A 23,482-nucleotide genomic window follows, 5' to 3' on the forward strand; every position below is an offset into this window, starting at 1 on the left:
AATACCTGTTGGTGCAGTATGTTGATGATATACTAATAGCTACAGAAGAAAAGCAACCTGTATAAAGGTAACCATTGAGATTTTAAATTTACTGGGAATGGGAGGTTATAAAGTATCCAGAGGAAAGGCACAAATTGCCCAACAGACTGTGATCTACCTGGGATGTGAAATTTCACAAGGGCAATGAAAACTAGGCACTAACCGTATCCAAGCTATTTGTGCTATTCCAGAGCCCCAGAATCTACATGAGCTGCGAGTCTTCCTCGGGATGGCAGGATGGTGTTGCCTGTGGATCATGGACTATGGACTGATTGCGAAACCCCTGTGTGAAGCTCAGAAGATGCAGCCATTCACCTGGGGCAAGCCACAGAAAGAAGCCTTCCTAAAATTAAAGGAAGCACTGACAACTGCTCCAGCATTAGCATTACCTGATCTGTCTAAAGATTTTCAGCTGTTTGTCCATGAAAGGCTGCGCCTAGCACTAGGAGTCCTGACCCAAGGTCTGGGAAGCTGGAAAAGGCCGCTGGGCTACTTTTCCAAACAACTTGACAGCATAAGTGCCGGGTGGCCTCCATGTCTGCGGGCAGTCGCAGCCACTGTGATGCTGATACAAGAAGCCAGGAAGCTCACGATGGGAAGGCACATAGATGTCAATGTACCACACATGGTAACCACTGTCTTAGAGCAGAAGGGGGCCATTGGCTATCCCCAAGCAGGACGATGAAATTCCAGGTAGTCCTGACTGAGCAGGATGATGTCACATTAAAAACAACTAACCTTTTGAATCCAGCTTTGTTCCTAGGTACCACAACTGAAGAAGGCCCATTAGAGCATGACTGTGTGGAGGTAATAGAGTACACCTACTCAGCAAGAGAAGACCTGAAAGACGTCCCACTAGAGCAGCCAGAGTGGGAGCTGTTTACAGATGGGAGCAGCTTCGTAGAAAACGGAACCAGATACGCTGGATATGCAGTAACAACAGTCAGTACAGCAGTGGAGGCAAAGGCATTACCACCAAATACATCTGCCCAGAAGGCAGAACTGGTTGCTTTAACCAGGGCACTAGAATTAAGTGAAGGGGAAAGGATAAATATCTGGACTGACTCAAAATATGCTTTTGGAGTGGTGCACGTACACGGAGCACTGTGGAAAGAAAGGGGACTATTGTCCTTCTCAGGGTATGCACATTAAACATCAGGAAGCAGTCCTGCAATTGATAAAGGCGGTACAAAAACCTGAACAAGTGGCAATCATACACTGCAAAGCACAGCAATCAGGAAACTCCAAAATCTGTGAGGGAAATCGAAAGGCAGACTGGGCAGCCCAACAGGTTGCTCGAGAGGTGCAAACAACAATGGCATTGATACCTTTATAGCTTAATATATCCCAATTCAATTTGCCTCCAGAACCAAAATATTCAGTAGAAGATGAGAAACTGGCACGTTTGCTAAATGCACAAAAGAATTCAGAAGGATGGTATGTGACTGCACAGGACAGATAGTGGTACCCCCTTGGTAATGAGAGAAGTTCTACAAATTAAACATAACGAATGTCACGGGGGAGCAGAGGCATTGGTACAATTGCTAAAGCAAAGTTAAATTTCGGTATGGATGTTAACAATGGCAAAATCAGTAATGTCAAAGTGTGATATCTGCTTGAAAAACAACCCAGTGGCTGGCGACAGGCACAGCTAGGAAGAATTCGGATAGGAATAGAGCCAGAACACTATTGGCAGGTAGATTTTGTAGAACTGCCAAGAACTCGAGGATACAAATACCTGTTAGTGGGGGTTGACACATTCTCTGGGTGGCCAGAAGCCCTTCCCTGTCGCACCAACCAAGCAAAGGAAACAGTAAAGTGGTTACTACAGGAGATTATTCCCAGGTTCGGGGTGCCCCTAGGGTATCATCAGATAGGGGGCCCCATTTCATAACTACAGTAGTAAGAGAGGTAAGTAGATTGCTGGGGATAACTTGGGACCTCCACACACCGTGGAGACCCCAGTCGAGTGGACAGGTAGAGAGGATGAATCAGACACTAGAGAGGCAAATCAGTAAAATATGCCAAGAAGCCAAATTGCAGTGGCCCCAGGCTTTGCCAATAGCACTGTTGAGGATTGGGATAAAGCCTAGGAGTGGGATGTCAGTCAGCCCTTATGAGATATTGCATGGGAAACCATATGAATCTCCTGAGCCTAACCCTAATGTGCACGTCACAGGAAAGCAGGAAGTGTATAATTATGTTCTGTCTCTCGGGAAAACTTTAGCTCGGCTCCGGAGCATCCTCGTGTGGAATAGACCGCTGACTCTCGAGAGCCCAGTTCATAACATACATCCAGGAGACGAGGTGTACATCAAGAACTGGAACGAAGAGTCGCAGATTTTCATTTTTTTGGAATGCAAAATGATCAACTTACCACTCTTCATTCTAGAATGAAGAGAGAGGTACAAACAGAAACACAGGTGATAAAGGTTTCTAATGCAGTTTGGGCTGAGAATGTAATGATTGGATTAGTGAAAGACTTTGCCAAATGCAGAACACCTGTAGAATAACTGCCTGTCTGCCAATACCAAAGGCAGCAGGAGACTCAGTAAATTGGGGAATCATAACATCAAAACTACCTGAAATACAAAACAACAAAACAATTGCATGCAAACAGGTACCTGAGTCGAGGCAAGTAATCAAGGAAACTTGGGAGAAAATAGGAACATGGATGAGACCCATGGGCCAGAAAGACTGTATTCTAAGTGATGGCACACTAGGAACCCCTATGGGAGAATCAGGAGGCATCACACAATGGCAATGCTATTTGCCACACTATAAAAAGATTATAGAAAATGTTACAGAAACCACTCTGGTATGGAAGTGTGAGGCCAAGGATCAGAAAGATCAGACAGAGCCTTGGGACAGTGCATGGTCTGTGAGTATCCTTCAAAGATTCCAATGTATGGCAAACACCCCTTGGTGCATTAAGTGGGAAGGCTCCGAGAATGAAACAGATCCAGCAGTAACAAACACTGCCACCAGCAGCAGAACGAGGGCAGACAAAGTAAGTTGGTGGGCATGTAATAAAACTTATGACTGCACTTCTGATGATGCAGAGATAAAGCAGATGCCACCCCTGGCAATAGCCCTACAAACTGGCTGTGCTTGCAGAGGGATCAAACATAAACAAGGCAGAGGGAATTATAAAGCAGTTGCAGGATGTACCAGGAGTACAGTCCGAGGTCCAGGACAATTTGTATGGGCAGCAAGCGATGGCACCTGGACAACACATCTGCCTGTAGATGGGAAAGTAAAGGAAATTACTTTAGGCCTCCCAACCTCATGTCCAATTTGGAAAAAGTCCCCATTTAACGGAAAACATGAATTTGTGCAGATAAGAGCAAGACGAGAAGTTCTAGACAATGAAAATCCAGATGACACTTGGCAAGAACCCTCTGGTGGAGTGAAATTTGGGTGGGCCCTAGAGTCTTTGCTTGGTCCTGTAGAAAACTATAAGAGTAGGGAGATGCTGTACAAACTTACAGGTCAGGTAGATAGACTGGCAAGAGTCACCCGGGAAGGATTTAAAGAATTAAACATACAATTACAAGCCAGCACAAAAATGACTTTACAAAATCCATTAGCCTTAGATTTGTTACTCCTGAAAGAGCATGGAGTATGTGGATTTTTAAAGGGACAAGTTGGTCATTGCTGCGTTCACATCCCAAATGTAACTGCAGATGTAGAATATGACATCAATCAGTTGAAACAAATAGAGCATGAAGTACAAGAAGAGCAAAAGGATTTGACTACGACCTGGCTAGGCAAAATCTTTAAAGGGTTAGGGTGGAATGTGAGTTCATGGATTAAATCTATCATTGAGAGTGTGATAATCTTACTAATTGTATTCTTAGCAATTTGGTTAGTTCACAGCATCTTAAAAGGAGAGATACAGAAGAAAACATCCTGGAACCAGAAGATAATAAAGGCACTGACACGAGATCCACGCCCACCATCTTCTGGTTCTCCAGTGCGTGACAGCATCCACGACAACGTTTACATCAACCATGGACTTGAAGAACGTCAAGAATAAATTGAGAAATAAAGGACTGTATCAAGTGAAAACATTTACACCTATAGTGAAGTGAAAATGCTTTCAAAGGGGGGAGAATGATAGTGGGGCCCTGGAAAAATGTCAAAAATAGACTCTGAAAATGTTAGGCTTTGTGCTTGCCAGATCATGTGAAATTGCACCTGCGTAAGCAGTACATGATAAATGATATAATTGTTAGATGTGATGATTGTTTAGTAATTAAGTATAATTATTGTTTAACCATAAGAAGAATCGTGAGAAACTATGTTAGAAGTTTGAGGGGGGCCACAAGGAGCCCATGCTTGGCTGAAATCTATGTATACAATAGAACAATTGAAGTTTAATCATTAACATGAAAGTTATGTAACGATAGAATATAAAAACATGTTCATCCCAAACCCATGTCGGAGTCAGATTTGGGTTGGTACCCCTGACACCCAGAGCTCTTCAATAAAAGCACCTGCATATAATCATTCTGGTGATTATGTGTTTCTGAACGCTAATATACCCAGTAAACTGTTAAACCCTTCCCAGTTGCTGTGCATGAGGCTCTATGAATATGCACCAGGCTGATGTAAGGGGAAAGGTATTTCAGGGGATCCCTGAAGGTAACAGGGTGCTCCTGGCTGAGTGCCAAGATGCACCCGGCTGTAACAACCTTTGCTCCATGGTCCTGCTCTCCCATTAAACTTTATTAAACTTTTTAGATTTTCACAGGAGAGTGAACGCATTTTTCACATTTTTGAATGGTTGAAGTTTTTTCATTTTTCACAGGAGGCAGTTTTGAAGAGCTGCAAGTGGCCAATCTGCCTGCAACAAGCACCATTCCACGGGCTCTTGTCACCTTTCCCGACACGTCTGCTGCAGCTCATGGAGGGTAAAGCCCTGGAGGCTCCTTATGGGCGGTTATGGACGATTGCAGGCAGCGCCTCCATGCCCTGGATCAGCGGTGCCCCCTCCTGGGAACCCCCACGTGTTCCAGTTTCTGTGAAGCTGCCTGTGAAAAACACGTTCACTCTCCTGTGAAAATGTAAACAGTTCATAAAGGACTTTAATAAAAGTTTAATGGGGGACCAGGACCATGGAGCAAAGGTTATTACGGCCGGGTACATCTTGGCGCTCAGCCAGGAGCACCCTGTTACCTTCGGGGATCCCCTGAAATACCTTTCCCCTTACATCAGCCTGGGGCATATTCACAGACCCTCATGCACAGCAAACTTTTCCCCCAAACTAGTTTACGTTCCAAGAACTCGATGACTGAAGTACTTCAGATGAAAAATATCTAAAGAAACTAACAAGCAATCTAAAAGATCTTAGTTAAACAATGCATATTACAAATATACTAAACACAAAACCAAACACCACTGCAATTTCTCAGACATTTCAACCAAACAATTAAACTTTAATAACATCCTTAAGTACTCTTGAAAAATTAAAATTATTTTTAAAAAATTAATTGTGTGCGGGTGGTTTTATTTTGATATTGGTTTTTGGATTGTTTGGGTTAGATGATTTAAAACATGGGACTTTTATAAGAATTGAATCAGCTGAGAAGGTGGCACTCTGCAAACAGAACTGACTGAAAATGAACGGGACAGAATCAGTAACTCGGAAAGTTTTATTTGCTATCAAATACATCCTACACAATCCCCATCCCATTGCTCCAAATTGAGATCCCACTTCTCCCAATCTCCTTCCAACCCCATCTCAACTTGACAGCTGTGGAATGGAGTGAGTTTGGCATGGGATTGAGTTTTTTGAGGAAGGAACAAGCAATCTGACGTGGAATTGAGCCCTTTGGGGTTAAAATTCAATTATTTTCAGTGGAATTTGAGTGGTTTTGAGGTGACTGTTCCATCCCTCCGGACTTTTGGAGGACAGAGAGATGGAGAAGAGAAAAAAATTAAGGCCAAACCAAAGGAGAAGCAGCCAGGTGTGTTCCCAACATGGATCACAGGGAATGTGAGTGACCAGGGCTGTGCCCAAAGTGCCTCCTCCAGTGGGGGATGGAGCTGCAGCAGCGCACGAAGCTCTTCCCGCACTCGGGGCACTCGCAGGGCTTCCCTTACCGGTGCCTCCGTTGGTGTTTGGTCAAGTTAGAGCTCTGTGAGAAGCTCTTCCCACACTGGGGACACTCGTAGGGCCTCTCCCCTGTGTGGATGCGCTGGTGAATGATGAGGTTGGAGTTGTACTTGAATCCCTTCCGCAGTCAGGGCAGCGGAAGGGCCTCTCCTCTGTGTGAATCCGATAGTGCAGGAGGAGATTGGAGCTGGTCAGAAACCTCTTCCTGCATTTATCACACTCGTAGGGCCTCTCCCCTGTGTGGATGCGCCGGTGCCTGACGAGGTTGCAGTTGTGCTTGAATCCCTTCCCACAGTCAGGGCATTGGAAGGGCCTCTCCTCTGTGTGACTCTGATAGTGCAGGAGAAGATGGGACCTGGTCTGAAACCTCTTCCCACACTCCCCACACTCGTAGGGCCGTTCCCCAGTGTGGATCCTCTGGTGCACGATCAGGGTGGAGCTCCACCTGAAGCTCTTCCCACACTCCACGCACGTGTGGGGCTTCTCCCCATCATGGAGCTGCTCATGGAGCACCAGCTCCGAGCTCTGGCTCCATCTCCGGCCGCCTTCCCGGCCCAGGCTGGCTCTTTCCCCCTCACATCCCCGCCATCTGCGTTTGCAGCCCCTCCTCGTGCGGCATCTCCGGGGCTTTTCCTCCCCGTTGGCTTCCTGCGCCGTGGAGCCGCTCAAAACGGCCTCTGCCACCAGGTTCTGCCGCGGGCATTTGTCCTCCCTGCTCTCCATGCTCAGCTCCTGCTCTGGGCGAGGAAGGACAAGGACAGCATGGGATTTGCCTCCATGCCACAGGCAAGGGCAACGAGATCCCCCCAGGGCTGTGCTGCAGCTGGGGGCCCTGCTGGGCTGGGAGATGGAGCAGCACAGAGGGGAAAGGGGCACTGACTTCCTCCTCACCTGCCTCAGTGTCCCGGGGCATCTTCCTCTTCCTCGCAGCCTCCCAGGCGTTGGCAATGGGAAATCCTGGTTTGGGGAAAACAAGGGATGAGCACGTTTGTAGGAGCGTCAGGGGTAGCACGGTCGGGATGGACGGAGACGAGAGATCTCTGCAGCCAGGTCGTGGAACTTGCGGTTTATTGCAAAGGGCCTGGGTGCAGGGCCCTGCTTGGAGCTGCCAGCCACAGCTTGGAGCAGGCCTGAGAGAAGAGAGGGAGGGAGAGGATGAGAGGGTGAGAGAGTAAGAGGGTAAGAGTGTAAGAGAGTAAGGTTCCTGTTACAATACAATAATTCTTCTTCTGTGTTAAATATTCTATTTTTCACTAACCAGTCCAGTACAAGATACAAATCCAATAGCAATTACATACAGCCTATAAAAATCATTACATCACCATACTGTAATAAGTAGCAATATATTTGTTCATTAATTAAATCAATAGCTAAATAATTATACAATATAAAAGCAATAACTAAATAGCTAAAACTGCTTGATTCTTAAATGTGCAGCCACATATGGTTGCTTGGCTTGCAGGAATTGTATAGTGCTTTGGGAATTCCTTGGTAAAGATATACACGATAAGGAAAAGTTCACCCAGAGGTCACAGAGGAAGGCTCTAACAACAGTTCCTAAACTCGCAAGAATTCCTTAGGCTTGCAGGAATCGTATAGTGTTCTGAAAATTCCACTGTAAAGGTACGCCTTATAAGGAAAAGTTCAGTCAGCGGTTAAAGAGGAAGACTTGGAGCCTTCATCCCACGACCACCAGAAGGCAGAAAAAGACCCCCTAGCAACTGAATGAGCAAGCGCAAAAGACAGACCACGTCATCCCTGGACCTGGGAGAAGAAGGCGATAAAAGGCGAACTTTGGGGATAGGAACGGCGCGAGCCTAGAGGAGCGGAGACTCCCGGCCGCCCAGCGCTGAACTTTGCTTGTTCTCGCTTGCAAAATAATAAAAAAAAAGTATGATCCTTAAATCCAGTGAACTCATTTATCACCATACTGTGTTACATTTTAAACCCCAAAAACTCCTCTTTGGAGCCCTTCTGCTGAGCTAGTAGGGTCTGCTCTGACCCTTGGACCTGTCTGCAAGCAGAGGGAATTGTTTCATCAGAAGAGGATTACCTTCAGTCAGGCCACACCATTGTTTTCCACTTGTTCAGTATCTAAGATATCTAAAAGCTTGCTTTCATTCCAATCTTGCTTAGAGTTCCTATACTCTCAAAAGCTTTTGAGAATATAGAAACTATAAGCAAGATTGGAATGAAAGGCCAGACAATAATATTTATAAGGCTTTCCTGTTTCATCTACCCCAACACACGTTGAGTTTGAAGATCTCTCTGCCCAGGTACATCTCTAGTCCGGCCATGTGGGCTCCAGAAAAACCTCCCAAACACCAAGATTCAGCCCTGAAAAAGCCTCCCAGGGGTTGCCCGTCCCTTGTCCCTCCCCTCTGGTGTTCGGGGGTTCCCCCCTGTCCCAGCTGCTGGGGTCACACTTGGATTGGGGGTCCCCCTTCTCCTGGGTGCCCCCCCTGCCCAGGCTGCTGGCAGTCCCAGCAATGCCCAAAGCTCCCCTCTCTTGGCTCTCCCCATTTCGGGATGCCGGGGCTCTTTGGGCTCCCGGGCTCCCTTCTCCCCTCATTCTCTGCTCTGGGCTGCAGCGGCTCCAAGGAGTCCCCCCTGCCCCTCTCCAGGCCCTTGAGGCTCCCGCCAATGGCGGCGCTCCCCCCTCTCTGGCCTCCCCACTTTGGCCTCCTGGGGGACACAGGGCTCTGCTCCTCCAGGCTGCCTCTGCCGGCAGCCACCACCGCCACCCCCCGAGGGGCCTTTTCCACTCAGCCTTGGACTTCTTCATTCTCCAAACATCCCCCCAAGAACCCAACCCAGGGACCCCCCGGGATATCCGGGCCGGGCTCCCCCTCCCCGCTCACCTGCGCCATGGGGGAGGCGATGATCCCACAGGTGGGGGCTGCGAATTCAGGCAGGGATCGAGACCGCGTGGCTCGCGCAGCTCAGACCTGATCCGCCCTCGTCCCTCCTCTTCCTCTTCTTCCCGCTCCTCCTCTGTCCTATCTCCACCTCCCTCTCCTCCTCCCCCCTCACCCCGCCTCCTTCCCTGCTCTTTCTCCTCCCGCTCCTCCTCTTCCATCCCCCCTCCTCCTCCTCCCCTGTCTTATCCCCACCTCCTGCTCCTCTTCCATCCCGCCCCTTCCATTCCTTCTCCCCCTCCTCCCCCCTTACCCCGCCTCCTCCTCCCCCTCCATCCCTGCCCTTCCCTCCCTCCTCCTCCTCCCCCAGCAGCAGCCACACCTTCGGTGCCCCGTTCCCGCAGCCCTCGCAGCCCGCGGCAGCAGCGGCCATGGAGCCGGGACAGGTCGGCATGGGCAGCGCGGGGCTCTCGGCTGCTCCCAGCCGCTGCGGGCGGGGGGAACCCGGCCCGGGCCAAAGGAGAGGCAAACTGGGCAAACTGGGGGCAGATCACAAAGCTAAGGATGCAGCAGAAAATGGAGCTGAAAGAGTTATGTTAATATTCACTCCAAACGAGGAAAAACTGGAAATTCCAAAGTTTAGGGAAGCCGAGAAAAAAGAATTAAACAAGATAGGAAATGAACAAGATAAATCAGGGAAATAGAAACTTCTACATGGAAGACAATTACTTAATAAAATGTGCTTACTAGGAAAAGATTAGAAGACGTGCATCAGAAACCCCACTGGCGTACTCAAGCTTTGTGTGATCATTTTTTAAGGAATTTTGGGTGCACTGGGATTTTTGGTGTAGCAAAGCAAGTAATTGAAAGATGCTTAATTTGCCAAAGGATAAATAAAAAGGTGATGAGAAAAACAACATTAGGAGGTCATGAGTTAGCTCGTCGACCATTTCAAAATATCCAAGCAGAAGTTTAGATTTGTTAGGTTCTGGATTTATTTGGAAAAAAACCCATTTAATCTAGAAGAAAGAGAATATGCCATATGTTAGACAGGAGATTTTAGGAGAATAAAAATCTTTGAAGTATCAGAAACACCCGAGGAAAAAAGCAAGAAAATAAAAAGGGGAAATGAAAGGGAGGGGAACAAGAGGAAAAGTCAGAAAGAGAGTGGGATCCTCTGCAGCTCTTGCCCCCTCCGTTGGCGGCCGAGGCGCCTGTCCCGGGTCCCGGCTCGCTGCCCGCCTCAGCTCCGCCTGCCCCGGTTTCCATCCCAGGTGCGGGCTCACTGCCCAGGGCAGCTCCACCTGCCCCGGCGCTGGCGGTGAATTTGTGTGCCCTGGCCCCACTGCCCGGCCCGCGGCCGCTCTGCCGGCCATGCTGGGCAAGATGGGGTTGCTCTGTCCTGCCGCGTGGGCCGAGGTCACCGCGCCGACCGCACCGAGGGCGGGTCCCAGCCATCCCATCCCCGGCTGCCCTGCCCGTGCCAGCTGCGCTGGGCAGCGCCGCTGCTGCTGCCGGGGTCTCCCACCTGCCTTTTCTCTGCCGGGAGCTGCCGGATCAGCCGCCATAAGCCATGTGGGGGCTGCCCACGCTCCGGCTCGGCCGCCACGGGAAGATCCCCCTCTGGCGATTCCGGCAGCACACCCTGCCCACACTCCCACCGAGCCTCGGCGGGATATCCTCCCCTGACCCCTCCTGCTCTGAGTTACGTCCCCATGGTAACCACAGCTCCTGCTGTTCAGGGAAAATCCCTCTCTCTACAGGAAGCACCTTATCGAAACACTAGGAGCTCAGTTAAAAGGCAGCCCTCTCCAAATTCTTTCTCAAAACACGGGAGAAAGGCTACAGAAGGTAAAAAAGTGAAAGAGTTAGATGAAGGGATTGCTCTATTGCCGTGAAGAGAGGTTCCCATGGCAGGGATGCGCTGCCCCGCCCCGCGGGAGCCACCGGCGCCCCTACCGGCCGTGCCCGGAACTGCACCCAAGGGGAAAGCGCCGCAGCCGAAAGGCCGGGACCGGCTCCGGGCTCTGTTTGTTGTCACTGCCGGAGCTGTTGATACACACTACTATTATTATATTATACACACTAGTAAAGAACCGTTATTCCTAATCCCATATCTTTGCCTGAGAGCCCCTTGATTTCACTATCCTAAAAATTAAGAGGGAGGGGGTTTGCATTCTCCATTCCAAGAGAGGCTTTTTCTGCCTTCCCAAGCAGACACCTGTCTTGTAAAGCAAGACAAGCACCCACAGGCACTGAGGGGGGCTGCAGGAGGGGCAGAAGAAGGCCCTGCAGCACTTGGGCACAAAGGCCCAGCAGGTGAATGCAAGAAGGGAGCAGCAGAAGGCCAAGCTGAAGGCAAAGGCCAGGGCAGAGCTCCTACAGCCCCTGAGGGATCAGCCCCAGGGCCCAAGGGGGTCCCAGCACCCAGGGCACGGCTCGGCCACAAGCACCCGGCAGAGGCATTGCCCTCCTCGGCAGGGCACAGCCCACCCAAACAGCCCCTGGCAAGGAATCAGGGCTCCGGCTGCAGGGCACAAGGACACTGCAAGCAGAGACAGCAGCACCCTCAGGACCAGCAAGTCCAGCCCGTGATGGACATGGATTGGCAGGGCTGTCACAGCTCCCATCACACCAGGGACCCTCCACACTGGAGCCCTTGAGAACATTCAGGTGGGTCTGCATTGAGAGGAGGCATTTTCTGATGGACACAGGGGCCTCTCAATCTGCTCTGAATCTTAGACCTAAAGGGGAAAATAGTACAGGAATATTTTAATTTTTAAGGGAATGAGTGGGAAAGATGAGCAGGTATGATTTGTTCAACCACTATTAGAAGCTGTGGGGGATAGGTTTGAAATAAATGAATTTCTTTTTCTTCCTCCTGTGATTGTAATTAACTAGGAAGGAGTTTGAGAGCTGGATTTTAATACTGTAAAAAGGGATACAGAGGCTAGTTCTGTTGTACCTCTGTGTCAAAAGTCTGACAAGGCCTATGCTGAAGTGAACCCAGAAGTGTGGGCAGCCCCAGGGAAATACAGAAAATTAGATATGGAGCCTCTACAAATTAAAGCAACCAGGACAAGCACTAGCCTGTTCCAAGAGAGGGAAGGAAGGGCTCACAGCCTGGTATTGAGTCCCTGTTAAAGGCAGGGCTTTTGGAGCCAAGGATGTCTCCCTACAACACTCCTATCTTGCCAGTCAACAAACTGGATGGATGGACACAAGGAGGAAACACAGAATTTTCAAGTGTTAAAATTAAGATTAACTGAGGCGAGTGGCCTGGGCCTTCCAGACAGGGAAAAAGAATTTGAATTATAGGTGGACGTTAAACAGGGTCTTGCCAAAGGAATTCTTGTGCTAAAATGTTTAACCCAGTGGCCAGAGAGCAGCCTCATTGTCTGCAGAATTGTGCAGCCACAGCTTCCGTGGGAGCAGAGGCTGAAAACTGATGACAACAGGAGGATCTCCTAGAGTTCAAGTCTGGCATCAAGTTAAAGCTTTGACAACCAAAAGAGCCTCTCAATGGATGAGCAGGGCTCGGTGATTACAGTATGAAACTTGTTCAGTGGCACAGGAGGATTCAGAACTGAGGACAGGGCAAGGGTTTAACCCAGCCTCCTGTTTGAACAGCCTGGAGAGGGGCTGGCAAGGAACCCAGGACTGCACTCAAGGGACAGAGCTCCCGAGCCAGGCTGGGAGAGATTGATGGGACATTCCCTGGCCTGAGGGAGACAATGTGTTTGTGGATGGCTCTGCAAGGGCAGCAGAAGGGAAAAGAGCTACAAGACAGGCTGTTATTAAGGAAGGGGAATCAGACCAAGCGCAGGTCACCGGCCCATGCTCAGCTCAACCCAAGGAGCTGTGGGTGCTTGTAAGAGCCTGGCACTGAAATGCCCTGAGCAGGAAGGCTTCAAAATCTTCTGCTGACACCATGGCACCTAACAGGGGGGCAAAAGCAATTCTGACTGCTTCAGCAATCACTGGATCACTTATTAACCTATTGCTAAAACAAATAATTCAAAGATAATGGATTGTGGAAGCAATAGATTCAGATGGGGAACTCATTTTACAGGAAAGACCCTTCAGGGGATTATGGCAGCTTTAGGAATACAATGGGACCTCCATAACCCCTGGCAAGCCCAGAGCTCGGGTTGGGTAGAAAGAATGAATGGGGAAATAAAGAAACACCTTTGGAAGCCGGAGATAGAAACCAAGATGCCATGGGTACAGCTTTTGCCATTGGCCTTGGCAAGAAAAAGAGCCAGACCCAAGGCAGATATTCAATTATCTCCCTTGGAATTCATGTCTGGAATTCCTTACCTGGGCAATTCTCCACCTAGTGCAGGGTGGAAATAAGGGATGTAAATGTAAGGCAGGCTGTAGCCAGGATCCTGTCTCCTGTGGAATCTCTCCCCCAGGAAGCTGGGCTGGCACAGAGCCTGCCCTGGGACTTTGCTGTTGCCAACACCCAGCCAGGCCATCGGCTCCTGCCTAAGGAGCGCAAAGCAGCACCACTGGTGGCCAAGGGGCCCACGCCAAGTGTCCCTGAGGCCAGAAACAGCCGCCAGCACAGCTGAGCACGGGGGGACCCCTCAGCCTGGCCTCAGGGGCTCTGAAGCCCCGGAGATTTGCACTTCCCGCCTGCAGCAGGACCATGGGAGCCGCCCCTGAGCCTGCCCTGAAGGCAACGCAGCAGCAGCCAGGGCTCCACAGCGGGCCAAGCCCCTGGGCCTGCCCACAGATCCTCTGCTCAAACCCTCGGGAATCCTGGCCACCCTCCCCTGGCACCTCCAGCCACTGCGGCCAAGCCTCGCTGCCGCTGCTGCAGCTCCAGCGCTGGCTGGGCCTGCACTGCCACAGCTGCTGGGGAGCACCGCGGCACAATTCCACCCTGGGGCTCACTCACACCCACACTCTGGGCTGCCTGCGACTGCACTGCTGCAAAATGTACCCATCCTGCTTCTTTTAAATCTTATTTCTCTGCTCAGAAAGGTTTCTCTACTCAAAGGTTTGCCTTTGGGAAAGAAATTTTAAAGGTTTTATTTAAAGGGTTCCCAGTCTGTTCGGATGTTAAACTCATCTCCACCTCTCAATGGAGATGAGTTTAACATCCGAACAGACTGGGAATAGCCCAAAAGACACCCACAGAGATAAGGACCAGCAACAAAACATCAACGCCCCGCAGCAAACAGCAACCAACAGCTACCCCAGACACTGCCCCGGCACAGCTGGAGACACCTGGTCTGGAAAAGGCTGAGAAGGAAATCCAGGAGTGTGGACCGAATTCACAGCAGAGGGGAAGAAATCCGAGTCTAATAGGAAACCAAACACTGAAAACTTACACGACTTGGAAGCAATGAACATTAAAGCAGTGGATTTAGATTGGTTCAGACCACGTAAAGTTTAGGAAAAATCGAGTAAAACTGACATGTCATGGAATGATGTTTTCTGCACAGCCGGGCTATGTGTGGATGAAAGTATTTCTGTTGCACATCCTGGCCAGAACCAAGTAATGCCTTGACTCTCTCACACGAAAGAGATTCTTGGAGAGTTTTTGTTTTCCCTACAGTTTCAGTGATAAGATTACAACATGAGAAACATTTTTTATAATAATCCTACTTTATATTGTCAGGTAGGTTTGGGACAGAAGGGTGAGAATCAATTTTTGGTCTGGGTTTTTCCATGTTCGCCTTTATGTTGCATTTTGCAAAATTGAAGAGCTTTAACCGTGATACTTTTAACTCTTAAATAGTTAATACTTTTTTTAAAAAAAGCAGGGTGAAGCTGCAAAGGGAAACAGCAAATGGAGAATGTTGGGAAAACTTTCCTATAAATAAATGGGGGGGAATTGAGATGAGGGACTACATTTTGTTCATCATGAAAAAGAGACCAGTGTGTTACAAGAGTTGTCTGCTGACTATTTCTGTACTACTTCATGAGATATGAGCTACAAGGATACCAGGGAAGGGGTTGCAGGAGCCCACACATAGTCCCACCCAGCAAATGGTACAAACAGATAACTCACAGAAATAACGACCAGGGAAAGGCTGGGGAGAGGGCAGGGGCAGATAAACACCCAGCAGGGAAACCTTTCCCGCTGACAAATGGTACAAGCAGATAACTCACAGAGATAATGACCAGGGAAAAGCTGGGGAAGGGGCAGGGGCAGATAAACAGTCTGCAAGGCAGGACATTTGCTTGCTTAAGCTTGATAGGGCACATATTGCGTTAATCATAAGATTTTGGTAATTTTCCACAGAGAAGTCACCAAATAAGGACATAGGGTGAAGAAGACGCGGCTGAGGAAGACTCCGCAGCCTTTATCACCGACCACCAGGAGACAGAAGGATGACCCCCTAGCAACAACCAGCGCAGGCGCAGAGAACTCCGAGATAACATGGACTCCTGAAGGATGGAGAGGATAAAAGGACTGAATCAGAAACTAGTTGGTGCGGCAGTAGGTGGAGCGGAGACTCCCCTGTCGCCCAGCGCTGAGCCTTTGCTTACGTAGTATAACTGCTTGAATAATTAATAAATTCTTTGATTGGAAATTACTCGTTTTGAGTCAATTTTATAACAGTTTGGTGCCGTGACTCGGATGAGAGTTTGGATCGGGTAAGATCTACCCAGAGTGGGGGGCGCCTCATCCAGTGCTTTCCGGGTGGCCCCTCTGGGAGAACCTCCGCCACTCTCACCGACGACCCTAAAATATATACTAGTAAGCAAACAGGACAAATTATACCGGTGAACCCCTTAATAATCTGTGCACGGAGTCCGGACGAAGACGCAGGACGCGTAAGTATAAAAGGGAATCCGTTCGGGCGGGGTTGGGATCCCGGAGTGTGGCGGTGGACAAGTGTGAATGAGAGGAGGGCCGGCAGCCGGACTCTCCAAGTGAGTGCGGACCCTTGAGTAGTGCGGTTCCCGTAGACCCGCGAGGGCTCGGGCCACGAAAAAGGGGAAGTGAAAGGAATTTGAGAGTGAAAGAAGGCACTCCGGACGAATGGGGCAGGGGAAAAGCAAGACCCCAACCCAAGTCAAACTCCCCCCCATTCCAAGGGACAGTCCCCTAGGATTCATGCTTAGTAATTGGAAGCATTACCCGGGGACCAAGACTAAGGATAGGGCCAGAATGATACATTATTGTATGGAAGTATGGGGTGGGAAAGAGATTTCCAAAAAAAAAAAAAAAAAAAAAGTTTTTTGGCCCATGTTTGGATCATCTGAAGACTGGGTTCGACAGGACTTGAACCTATGGGTAAATTCTAAAGAGCCCTTCTCGTAAGAAGAGAGTGATTATGCCAAAATATGGGTAGCAAGACCCGAAGTGTATGTTTTCCAATTAAGAGAAGGGAAAGGGGATCCGGACAAAAAGGGGAAGAGGGACAATCATTTGGGCGACTTAATTATAGCACCGCCCCCATATGTCCCACCGCCAGCACCCAATGCCCCACCACCTCCACAACCACCTGCACCGAACAATGATGAAGAGGGTAACCAAGGGGAGGTTAACCAAACCGGTTACCAAGGCCCGATTACAAGGAGCGCAGTAGGGTTGAGACGGGGCTATTCCCTCTACGGGAGATGCCCATGGGTGGACCACAGGCGGGTATAGGATTTATTACTGTCCCCTTGAGTTCGGCAGATGTACGAGACTTTAAGAAGGACATGGGACATTTATTAGAGGACCCTTTTGGGGTAGCCGAGAGGGTCGACCAGTTCTTAGGACCAAACATCTATACCTGGGAAGAAATGCAGTCCATTTTGGGCATTCTGTTCTCTACTGAAGAACGGAATATGATAAGAAGGGAAGGAATGCGTATTTGGGACACGCAGCATGTCCAAGGCCCAGCTGCGGACACTAAATGGCCCCTACAGAACCCCCATTGGGACCACCAAAATGCGGCACATAGAACACATATGCAGGATTTAAGGACCATAATTATTCAGGGGATTAGGGACTCAGTCCCGAGGGGGCAAAATATAGATCGGGCATTCAACAATAGGCAAAAGAAAGACGAGTCGCCTACGGAATGGCTCGAGAGATTACGGCGGAACTTACAATTGTACTCCGGAATGGACCCCGATAGCCAAACTTCACAGTCAATGCTGAAAGTCCATTTCGTTTTAAAATCGTGGGACAACATAAAGAAGAAAATCCAGAAATTAGAGGACTGGCAGGACAGGGGGCTGGATGAACTGCTTAGGGAGGCACAGAAAGTATATGTCCGTAGGGACGACGAAAGAGACCGCAGACAAGTAAGGTTGATGGTCGCAGCAACAGGTGGGGGGAGGTACCAAAGAGAAGGGCGAAAGGGAGGTTTGAGTGAACAAAAAGAGAAAAGTATAGGGGAGTCAGAAGGGGTGAAGGTGTGTTTTTATTGCGGAAAAAAAGGGCATTTTAAGCGAGAATGTAGAGTCCGAATCAGAGACGAGAAGCAGTTCCAAATGGACTAGGGGGTTCAGGGGCTCTATTTGGTGGGGACCCGGAAAAATCATAAAGAGCCCTTGATAAAACTTAAAGTGGGTCCCCTCAACCAAGAAATTGAATTCTTGGTAGATACAGGGGCAGAAAGATCCACGGTACAGAACCTACCAAAAGGATGTACCATCTCTAAAGAAACTGCCACTGTCATAGGGGCAAAAGGGGAACCTTTTGAAGTACAAATCATAAAAAATGTGACTATAGAATCAGGATCCAAAATAGGGATGGGAAATCTATTATTGGTACCCGAGTCAGATTATAATCTGCTCGGGCGAGACATGATTATAGAATTAGGGATTAGTATAGGTGTAGATAATAAGGAATTAAAAATTAAATTATGCCCTTTAAGGGTAGAAGATGAAAAGCAAATTAACCCCGAAGTCTGGTACACGCCTGAGAGCGTGGGACAGCTAAAAATCACTCCATTTTCGGTAACTATCAAAAATCCGGATGTCCCCGTCCGAATTAAGCAATACCCATTATCCCCAGAAGGGAGACGAGGATTAAAACCAGAAATAGAAAGGTTGTTGAATAATGGATTGTTAGAACCCTGTATGTCTCTGTTCAATACTCCCATCCTACCAGTTAAAAAGCCAAACGGCACCTATCGATTGGTGCATGATTTAAGGGAAATAAACAAGCGAATGTAGCCCGGTTCCCGGTGGTGGCAAATCCTTATACCCTCTTGACTAAACTGGGGCCTGAGAATTTATGGTACAGTGTTATAGATCTCAAAGATGCCTTTTGGGCATGCCCTTTGGCTAAAGAAAGCCGGGATTATTTTGCATTTGAATGGGGAGACCCCAATACGGGAAGGAGACAACAATTAAGATGGACGGTATTCCCTCAAGGATTCACTGAGTCCCCTAATCTCTTCGGGCAGGCTTTAGAGCAAATTTTACAGGATTACCAAGTGGGGCCAGGGGTTACATTAATCCAATACGTAGATGATCTACTCCTGGCGGGGCAGCAGGAAGAGAATGTACGGAAAGAAAGTATTAAGTTATTGAACTTTTTAGGCTTAAAGGGATTGAAAGTCTCCAAGGCAAAACTACAATTTGTCGAAGAAGAAGTAAAATACCTAGGCCATTATCTAAAGAAAGGAGAGAAGAGAATAGACCCCGAACGAATACAGGCGATTTTAGCATTACCAATTCCAAGAAATAAGAGACAAATCAGGCAAATACTTGGACTAACTGGTTATTGTCGACAATGGATTGAAAACTACAGTAGTAAGGCGACTTTCTTGTATCAGAAACTTACTCAAGAGGGACTCCTAAAATGGGATCAGGAGGACACCGAAAGGCTGCAAGAGCTTAAAGAAAGCCTAATCCATGCCCCGGTATTAAGTTTACCTAATACTAATAGACCCTTCTTTTTGTTCATAAACGTAGACAAGGGGGTCGCGTATGGGGTCCTTACTCAAGAATGGGCAGAGAAAAGGAAACTGGTGGCTTATCTATCAAAGATCTTGGACCCAGTAAGCAGAGGATGGCCTACGTGCTTACAAGCAATTGTAGGATGTGCTCTTTTGGTAGAAGAAGCCCGGAAAATTACATTTAATAGCAGCCTGAAAGTGCTGTCCCCCCATAACATACGGGGAGTCTTACAGCAAAAGGCTGAAAAATGGATCTCAGATGCAAGGCTTCTAAAATATGAAGGAATATTAATTGAGGCTCCAAATTTAACTCTAGAAACTACTAATATCCAAAATCCAGCTTCCTTCTTATATGGAGGACCAGAAGAAGCACTAACACATGATTGTATAGTGACTATAGAAGAACAAACAAAAATCAGACCAGATTTGGAAGAAGAGGAATTGGAAAAAGGAGAAAGACTGTTTGTGGATGGATCCTCCAGAATAGTTGAGGGAAGGAGAAAATCAGGATATGCTATCATAAGGGGACCCAACCTGGAAGTGATAGAATCGGGACCCCTTAGTGGATCCTGGTCCGCCCAAGCATGTGAACTATATGCTGTACTACGAGCCCTGGAATGGTTAACAGGAAAAGATGGGACTATTTTTACGGACTCGAAATACAGCTATGGGGTAGTCCATACATTTGGCAAAATATGGGAGGAAAGAGGACTAATAAATTCACAAGGGAAAGATTTAGTTCACCGTAAATTAATATTAGATGTGCTCAGTGCCCTACGAAAACCCCAAAAAATAGCTATAGTTCACCTGAAAGGTCACCAGAAAGGACTGGATTTGAGAAGTAGGGGAAATAATGCAGCTGACCAGGAGGCTAAACGGGCTGCCCTGAGACTTCTCACTTTGCAGGAAAACATAAAACACTCCCAAATGCCAGAACCTGACCCCGACATCAAGTTTAATAAAGAGGAAGAGAATAAAATACAAAAACTAGGAGCTAAAAGGGATGCACAAGGAGCATGGAAATTAGCAGATGGCAGAGAAATAATACCCAGAGCATTGGCACATAGATTACTGACTAAGATACATCAAAAAACACATTGGGGATCACAGGGACTGGTAGATTATTTTGCTGCAAAATATGTGAGTGTGGGAATCTGGGACATTGCCAAACAAGTAACCAGAGGATGCCTAATTTGCTTACAAGTAAATAGAAAAAATTTGAGAAAATTACCGGAGGGAGGCCGACCGCTAGCGAAAAGGCCTTTCTCCCACATCCAGATAGATTTCACCGAGCTCCCCAAAGTAGGGAGAACCAAATATTTATTGGTCTTGGTGGACCACCTAACACATTTTGTGGAAGCCTTCCCAACCGTAAGAGAAACAGCCAAAGTAGTTACGAAAATATTGATGGAAGAGATAATCCCGTGATACGGGGTCCTAGAAGTCATTGACTCAGATAGAGGGCCGCATTTTATTTCCCAAGTTACCCAAAACTTAGCAACAGCTCTGGGCATACAGTGGGAACAACATGCCCCCTGGCATCCCCAGAGCTCTGGACGAGTTGAACGAATGAATGGGGAAATAAAAAAGCAATTGACCAAACTGGTAGCAGAAACCAATTTGACCTGGGTTAAATGTATTCCTCTAGCGTTGCTAAATATAAGAACAAGACCTAGAGCTGATTTAGGGGTATCACCCTTTGAAATGATGTATGGGATGCCGTATAACCTAGAAAATCCTAACGAACATCCTGTCATTAATGACACATGTACGCAAAAATATTTGGTGGAATTGACAAAGTACAGAAAGGCATTATGGGAAAAAGGTATGTTAGCACAACGGCCTCCTTTAGATTTTATCTTACACCAGGTACAGCCAGGAGATTGGGTGCTCGTGAAAAGCTGGAAAGAAAACCCCTTGACTCCAAGGTGGGAAGGACCGTTCCAAGTACTCCTCACCACAGAGGCAGCCATACGAACCGCTGAAAAAGGATGGACTCATGCTAGTCGCATAAAAGGACCGGTAAAACCCCCTCACAGCTGGGAGGTTTGCAGTCTCCCGGGAGAAACCAAATTAAAGCTGAAACGAACTGATAAATGATTTGGATAGTAATCTGGCTTGGAGATAACCATTATCTCCAAACCCACCTAATAGGGAATCGGGAGGCTCTTGGATATTGCAAACTCTTAGAGGACGAGTTGAGAAAGCCCTACTTTAAGTCCCCGAGATTAGAACATAAAGGGCACCCATGGTGGAAGGGGGAAAAAGCACAAAACAAAGATATAAGGTTAAAGTGTAACTGGTTAGATTGTGACTGTCACCCCCTTGTATGCTTTTCCTGTAAATTGTGTCACGAACCTTGGTGGTCTCATTGTCGGAGTGGTAGAACACCTAGGGGAATTTGCACGCCATGCTATGAGAAAGAGAGGAGACTAACTTCTATCATTCTTAGTAGCAGAGTTGCTACGGGGGAGGTAAAGATTGGATCTGACGAGTGGTGGGAAACCTTTTCCAAAGGCGTAAATCCTGATCGGTTCTGCTACCACCCTAACGAACCGATCCCCTTTCTCCTGGACAACCTGGAAGTGGTGTGTCAGAAGAAAGCCCCCAATTTGCGGCGTGACCTCTCATTAATAAAAGCTGATAACTGGGCCGCCAGTGCTAAAAAGTGGAAACGGGAGGTTTATCCGGCTCCTGAAGAATACCTCTGCTGCCGAGAAGATGGCAAACCCCGAGGCTCGCAGCAACCGAGTCGTCGGGCGAGGCAGAGAGGTAATAACCAGTGGAGTCCGTCGGAAGCCCCAACCCCCATATGGGATGTCCAGGAAATGTTGGCCGTCCTGCCCCAGGATTGGTAACCCACCACTGGGGAAACCAAAGGTAAAATTTAACCTGAGCTCCGACAATGACAGCCCCAAATTACAAGCCTTAATTCTTTTCTGGTGCATTGTAACAAGTTCAGGGGCAGAAGGGTATTCACATCAACCCTTCAAATGGTCACTGATTAGATGGGAAGACCAGTATGTTATCCAGACCAAAATCACGTCTGGCACACCCAGCTTTTTATGTACTTTGTGTGATTTAATACCTGTAAATCCATGTTTAAATCAGTTTGGATATTATTTTTGTCCAAGCTCAAACCCGGGAAAAGGGTATTGTAACTATCCAGGACACTTTTACTGTGCTTATTGGGACTGTGTATCAGTAAGCTCCTTTGGGGGGAACGAGGACGGGTTTATCAGAACTGGATGGGGTCCATACGGGTGTACACAGCCCACTTCCACATATACCCAGAAAGAAGGAGGGTTAGATGGAACATGCAATATGATTTACATTAATGTGACAAAACCACATGACCAAGTCTGGTTATTAGGGAAAATGTGGGGAGCCCGATTATGGGAACCAGGGACAGACAGAGGGGGGCACTTTATAATCCAAAAGACAACCGTGCCACACGACCCCGAACCAATTGGACCAAACCAGGCGATAGCTGGAGAACTAACGCTAGGAGAAAATAATGGAAATGAATCAGAAACAGCCCCAACCACTAGTCTTCCAGAAATGTATAAGCAAAACTTTACTAATTCGACCCGAGGACCTGAAAACCCGGGGGAAGGGGACTTGTGGAAAATATTACAGGCCACTTTCCTAGTCCTGAATGAGACCCATCCAAATCTAACTGAGGAATGTTGGCTGTGTTACACCGTAAACCCCCCGTTCTATGAAGCCATAGGGGTAACAGCAAAAAGCAGACGAGTAAATGGGACCAACCCAGCTAGGTGCCTATGGAAAAAAGAAGGAGAAGAATTGAGAGGGATAACCTTGGCAAGGGTAACGGGGAGAGGAAGATGTATAGGACGAGTACCAGTGGAAAAACGACATCTATGTCAGGTTATGGGGAATTTGAGTGACCCTAAGAAACCTGCCAGCTGGATACTGCCAGCAGCAAATACTAAATGGGTCTGTAACACTCTCGGAGTCACCCCATGTATAAATATAGACCGATTTAATGAATCCAGTGACTTTTGCATTCAAGTATTGATAGTACCAAGAGTCCTTTACCACCCCGTAGAGTACGTTTATGAACAATATCAAAATATAGGACCCCACATAGTGAAACGGGAAATATTCACAACCTTCACTGTAGCAATGTTACTAGGAATAGCTGCAGCCGGGACAGGAACAGGAATAGCCTCACTCATACAGCAACACCGAGGATTCCAAGAACTAAGAGCCTCTGTAGATGAAGACCTCAGGAGAATCGAAACCTCCATCAAAGACCTCACAGAATCATTAGATTCCCTAGCAGAGGTAGCCTTACAAAATCGAAGGGGGTTAAATCTATTATTCCTGCAACAAGGAGGACTATGTGCTGCTTTAAGAGAAGAATGCTGCACATATGTAAACAAGAGCGGAATTATACGGGACTCAATGGCAAAACTACGGGAGGGGCTAGAAAGAAGACAAAGAGAAAGGGAAGAACACCAAAGCTGGTATGAATCTTGGTTTAACTGTTCTCCTTGGCTTACAACTTTATTATCAACGATAGCGGGTCCACTACTTCTCTTACTATTGGGACTCACGTTTGGCCCTTGTATTTT

Source organism: Agelaius phoeniceus, chromosome 28, assembly GCF_051311805.1.
Source record: "Agelaius phoeniceus isolate bAgePho1 chromosome 28, bAgePho1.hap1, whole genome shotgun sequence".
NCBI lineage: Eukaryota > Metazoa > Chordata > Aves > Passeriformes > Icteridae > Agelaius > Agelaius phoeniceus.